At 42.0% G+C, this 6374-nt stretch overlaps 1 pseudogene; it reads right to left on the minus strand.

Moving 5' to 3' along the window:
- Positions 1 to 792: 792 nt before the first annotated feature.
- Positions 793 to 6374, minus strand: part of LOC103519872 — a 9367-nt pseudogene continuing 3785 nt past the window's right edge.

A 6374-nucleotide genomic window follows, 5' to 3' on the forward strand; every position in this document is an offset into this window, starting at 1 on the left:
CCCCATATGTTCCAAAGCGGTTCCGAAACTATGGCCACTTCAGACTTTTATGGTTCGCCAGCGGTAAAATGTCACAGAATTGATTTCACAACTTACCTTCTTTTTTTTTTCTTCTTCTTCTTTTTTAGTACTGCTTGTTGCATTGAATTTTTGAAGCACTGGTTAACTTTAACTCGTTTTAATGTCTTTTTTTTCTTTTTTTTTTCTTCTTCTTCTTTTTTAGTACTGCTTGTTGCATTGAATTTTTGAAGCACTGGTTAACTTTAACTCGTTTTAATGTAGGTAACAGGACTATTGGCAGATAAGCATGTGAATAATCAATCCTATGTGATTTTTAACGCCGAACCGAATGGTGCAACTTCTAACACTATTGGACTTGCAGTTGAAAAGTTACGGGTTCGATACTCCCCTATGTGAAGGGATTTTAGTTTTTACTAGTTTTTTTATATATACATATATAAATAGGCATGTAAATAGTCAATCCTACGTGATTTTTTATGGAAACTCGATGGAAAAAGTTTGAGATGCGACTCAAATTTGAGAATTTACATGCCTATTTATAAAAACTAGTAAAATCCCTTCACACAGGGGAGCATCAAACCCGTAACTTTTCAACTGTAAGTCGAATAGTGTTAGAAGTTGTACCATTCCCCCACCCCCCAAGTAGTAGGTTAGAGCCTATTCTACTGCTTGGGGGAGGGGGGGGCACTTATTCTTTAATCATCCTGTTGAAAATAGACTGCAATGCTAGATTTTTTGAGGGTTTGGAGGAAGAAATAAAAAGAAAGGCACTGTTTTTTGTCCCCTCAGAAAGCTCTGGGAGGAGGTACATGGGTTTTATTTCTTTTTCAACGTGTTATACTGCAGGAATGGGTTGTAGGCAGTGGTCGAAGCTAGATAGTTGGGACGGAAGGGCACTTTGTACGAAGGTTGGACGTCAGCTCTCAGGATGACCACACCAGAGGGGTTTACTTTGACCTTGATCTTGGTCAGAGGGGTGAGAATACCGTAGTCTACGTCTTCGTATAGATCCTGAGAAAAAAAGAAGAAAATGTTAAGTTCGAAGTTCTGTATTCTGTATGTATTAGCTTCCGGGGTAACAAAAACTCCACCAGAGTGTGCAATGGTACTGCCTGAATTTCCACCATCGGCGATAGCCTGTTAATTTCATCTGTTTCTACTGTCCTAATTCGGATGGACACTTGCGTTCTGCTGGCTTTTTACGGCCACATTCAGGTTGGGTGAAGTTAATAGATACTCGATTAAGGTAGCTACTCAGTTGTCCTGACGAGGCTGAGTGCACCCCGAACTCCAAGCACAGAGCCGAAAGAACTTCGATTCCGCCCGGAATCGAACCCGGGACCTCCGGCGTGCGAGGCTACAACATTCGGCCACGGCCACGGAGGCTACCCCTGACGTTTCCTATCCTAACTAGGGCAATAGAAACGTAATAGAAATTAAACCCTGCAGTTTCTCACCTTAACTAGGGTAACAGAAAGTAAACACTTACCTGTATCCTGTAGCCTCCTGGGGCGAGCAGACCCATCTCCTGGAGGGTGACAGCCACATCTGAGGGGGTTCCGTCAGTTCTACGGTTGAGGAAGGCGATGGCGTAGGAGAAATAGTTGCCGTACAGAGGAGAAATAGGTTTACATCTAAGCCTCTGAGTGGGCTTTTTGTGTATGGAGTTAAGCTGCTATCCCCGGGCCTTGATTTGTAAAGTTACTGAAAACACCTTTCTTTTCAGTCCTACAGATACTACCCGTCCAACCTACTCGTGCTGGATTGGTTAGGAGCGTACTACATAGAAATGAGGGTGCCAGAAAAGGCTCTCCCTTTCTTCGAGAAGGCTGCCCTCATCCAGCCAGACGAAGTGAAGTGGCAGCTAATCATTGGATCTTGCCATCGACGGTGTGGCAATTACCAGACGGCGCTGGATATCTACAAGCAAGTGTATGCCAAGTACCCGGATAATATTGAGTGTGAGTTTTTTTTTTTTTGTATGTCAAATGTTTTATGTACATAAAGTTGTCTGTAATGTGTATTAACAATACAATAAGTTTTGATTGAATTGAATTGAACCTAAAGGTGCCAGCCTGGTTAGCTTGGTCGGTACCTCGTCTGCCTTGTAAGCACTAGGCCTTGGGCGGATCTAATCCTGAACGGATAATATTCGTTCTCGGAACGGCAGGCTTTCTACTATCTTGTCTTCAATCTCTCTTAGATTTCGGGACGATAAGACCTTATTAGTTACAGTTCCCTCTGTAAAACCTCTTGGAAAAAAGTAACAATTTTGTCTGAGAAGTATGCTGTGTCGTTTGGGCAACCCAAAATTTGGGCATTAAGTCGATAAATTTTATTGATTGTTTCTCTCTCCCTATCAGGTTTGAAATTCCTAGTCCGTCTCTGTCAAGACCTAGGACTGAAGGAGGCCACAGACTACGCTCTGGATTTGAAGAAAGCTGAGAAGGCCAAGGATGTGAGGGCCAGGGTAGGCAGCAGTGGAAGGCCGGACTCAAGGAGGTCCAGTGGCCGGTCCTCCTCTAAAGGCTACCTGAGTGACGATCGGGCAGATAGTGAAGAATTAGGTGAGTATTTCCTTCTTTTATAGCAGAGTGGAAATCCGATTGGCGCGGAGCGCAGAGAGTTCCAGTTCAATTTCCAGAAGAGTGGAAAAAAGTCACAAATATCTCACATTGTTAGTAACTTCGTGACATGGGATCCTCTTTTCATAGTTCATTTAGATTAAGGCATTAGGTTTAGTCTCTGTATTGCTTAATCCATGTGGATGAAGTTTAACATCAAAGTGTTACCCAGGGGCGTATCCACTTATTCGTGGGGCAGGCCCGCATAGTTTGACGTGGGTGGGATTTACGCCAGTGGTGTGACCCCAGGCCCAATTTTCAAGGACCCGTTTTAATTTCGTACTGTGCAGATTTCAATACCACCATCCCAGACAATAACTTCGAGAGACCCCGTACAGCGGCCATGTTGAAATCTAATCCTACAGGAGGAGCAGGAGGAGGTGATATAGAAGAGGAAGAAGATTTTGGAGGTGTCTACGATCTTCTACCAGAGTAGTGCAGGATGGATTGAAACTGGTGGTAGTTTGGTGAACTATACCATACAGGGTGTTCACTGTTCAATCTAAAAGTGCCTCATAGGAAAAAAAAACACCCCGTAAAATCAGTTTTTTGCTAAATAAAAGTCATCAGTACACTAAGCATTCTTTCTTATTATATGTAAATTGTGAACACCCCGTAAAATCAGTTTTTTGCTAAATAAAAGTCATCAGTACACTAAGCATTCTTTCTTATTATATGTAAATTGTGACGAGGAAACGAAAAAACTAGTAAAATCCCTTCACACAGGGGAGTATTGAGCCCGTAACTTTTCAACTGTAATTTCAATAGTTGTAAAACTTGCATTCAGCCAATCAGATTGCTTAAACTAAAATTAATGGATCACTGAAGTTAAGCAACGTCGCTCATGGTTAGTCGGATGGGTGACCTTACAATCCCGTGCTGTTAGCGTTTCCCGGCCCCACTCAGGCTGGGTAATGTGAGTAGCTGAGTTGACGAGTAGCTTGTCACCGAATGGTGGGTAAAATCCCGATCACTAAAGACCTTAGCAGTTATTGTAGGTAGTGACATTGACAAATAAATTGAAACAAATTAACTGTGATAGTTTTGTGAAGAGATTATTAATGTGTTTTAATTTTCCTATGAGGAAAATGGCCTAATGGTCAAAATTCCAGACATTTGTAAGCAATTTTCCTATGAAATGCCGTTGACTGAGTCATCAGCCCCTTTTGGTGGCTGTTTGGAAGACTAAGGGTCGAATTCATACAGGGTGTTCAACCTAAAAGTGCCTATTTGCATGTCTATTTAATCTATTTATAAAAAAAAAACTACCAAAATCCCTTCACACAGGGGAGTATCAAACCCGTAACTTTTCAACTGTAAGTCCAATAGTGTTAGAAGTTGCACCATTCGGTTCGGCGTTAAAAATCACATAGGATTGACTATTCACATGCTTATTTGTCTCAAATTTGAGAATTTAAAATTTTTAATACCTAGTGGCCATAGTTTGGGAACCGCTTCAGAACATAAGGGGCTTAACTGCCAGATTTTACGGTCTATTTCAGTTTCGACACTAAATTTTGCTGTTTAAGCCCCATGTGTTTTGAAGCGGTTCCGAAAATATGGCCACTTTTGACTCATAGTTTCGGAACCGCTTCAAAACATTACGGTCTATTTCGGTCTATTTCAGTTTCGACACTAAATTTTGCTGTTTAAGCCCCATGTGTTTTGAAGCGGTTCCGAAAATATGGCCACTTTTGACTCATAGTTTCGGAACCGCTTCAAAACATTACGGTCTATTTCGGTCTATTTCAGTTTCGACACTAAATTTTGCTGTTTAAGCCCCATGTGTTTTGAAGCGGTTCCGAAAATATGGCCACTTTTGACTCATAGTTTCGGAACCGCTTCAAAACATTACGGTCTATTTCGGTCTATTTGATTTAAGACGACAAATTCGGGGACACAAAACTTCGCCCAAGGCTTTTATACCGCGAAAAACTGAGTATCAAAGCCTCTGGCGGCAAGTTTTGTAATGCCAGATAAAGTCAAAGCTGTGATTTAAGACGACAAATTCGGGGTACACAAAACTTCGCCAAGGCTTTTATACCGGTAAATACTGGAGTAGTAAAGCGCTTGGGCGAAGTTTGTTAATGCCAGATAAAGCCAGATAAGAAGTCAAAGCCGGGTATACAAGGTTTCGCCAAGGCTTTGATACCGGTGAAGTCTGAAAATACCAAGCCGGTCGCCATTTTACAGTGTCTCAACTAAAGTTGTTGAATGGAAGAAGAAGAAGAAGAAGAAGAAGAAGGAAGAACAAGAGAAGAAGAAGAAGAAGAAGAAGAAGAAGAAATATGATGCGAACCAAAAAACCCCCCCCGCCGTCAACTTAAAAACTCGTGACCCTAATGTGGAAATTGAGCAAAATAGCATTTAATGTCCTGATCAACTGTTTATTCGTACACTTATCAGTTGAGGATACACCTAAAAATTGGCGGCTTTGGCTTCCACGTTGAAGATTGTGATAACTGAACTGTCAACTTTTCAAGATGCCCAAGCTATTGAAAGTTTGGCGTTGCCAGAGTAAGAAGGAACTTAAGCCGGCCAAGCTTGAATATTGAGGCAATTGAGATTCAGTCGTGGTTAGAAGCTTTCACCGGGCTTAGCTAAGGAGCAGTTTTTCTAAATTGTATTCTTTCCTTACGAATCACTCTGAAAGAAGGGACGAAAGCGAGAGTTCTCAACCACAAGAGTTCCTCGCACTTTTTACCCTCTGGCGTACGTACTGAAACGTGACCCGGAAAGAAACCTTGTTAAATCCTAGGGGGAGCGACTAGGTTACTCAGTTTACTTGTTCCGTATATGGGGGCCATAACCTTTTGTATGCATCTTTGTTTCGGTATTCTGGTATTCTGGGTAATTATCTGGACTGTAACAGAGAGTGACGAGAGTCGGTCAGGGACACTCTCGTCACTCTCTGTTACAGTCCCACGATAAATAGCCCAGGAATACGAGAGAGTACCGACAAACACAATGCCATACAAAAAGTATGGCCCCATCTATACGGAACAAGAACTGAGTAACTAGTCGCTCCCGTTAGGATTAGACCGAGGTTTCTTCGGACGTTTCAGTAGTGCCCAGGTAAGTCGAGGAACTCCTGTGGTTGAAACTTTCTTTCTCCTTCTTCAGGTGATTCGTACAGCGAAGAATACATTTTCAAAACCTCGCTCCTTAGCTAACCACGTGAAAGTTCTCAACAGAGCTGAATCTCAATTCCTCAATACTTCAAGCTCTCGAGCCGCTTAAGTTCTTCTTATCGGCAAAAACTTTCATTAGCTGGGCATGAAAATTGACATTCAGGTTAATCACAATTTCGAACGTGGTTAAGCCAAGCCGCAATTTTTAGTGTATCCTAACGTGAGAGAGGTACGCCCCCACACTAGTTATCAGGACAATTGGATGAATTTTGCTTCAATTTAATTGGTCACGAAGTTTTAAGTACCGTTGTTCGTCTGATTTCTTCTTCTTCTTCTTCTTCTTCTTCTTCTTTTTTCTTCTTCTTCTTCTTCTCTTCCTTCTTTCTTCCATTTCGAACACTTTAGTTGAGACGAGCTGTAAAATGGCGACCCTGGTATTTTCAGACTTCACCGGATCCCCGAAGACCTTGTATAACCCGCTTTGACTTTTATCTGGCTTTATCTGCATTACAAAACTTCGCCAAGGCTTGATACTCAGTTTCACCGGTATAACAAGCCTTGGCGAAGTTTTTGTGTACCCCGAATTTGTCGCAGCCCG

Source organism: Diaphorina citri, unplaced genomic scaffold (genome assembly GCF_000475195.1).
Source record: "Diaphorina citri unplaced genomic scaffold, Diaci psyllid genome assembly version 1.1 scaffold3014, whole genome shotgun sequence".
Classification (NCBI taxonomy): Eukaryota; Metazoa; Arthropoda; class Insecta; order Hemiptera; family Psyllidae; genus Diaphorina; species Diaphorina citri.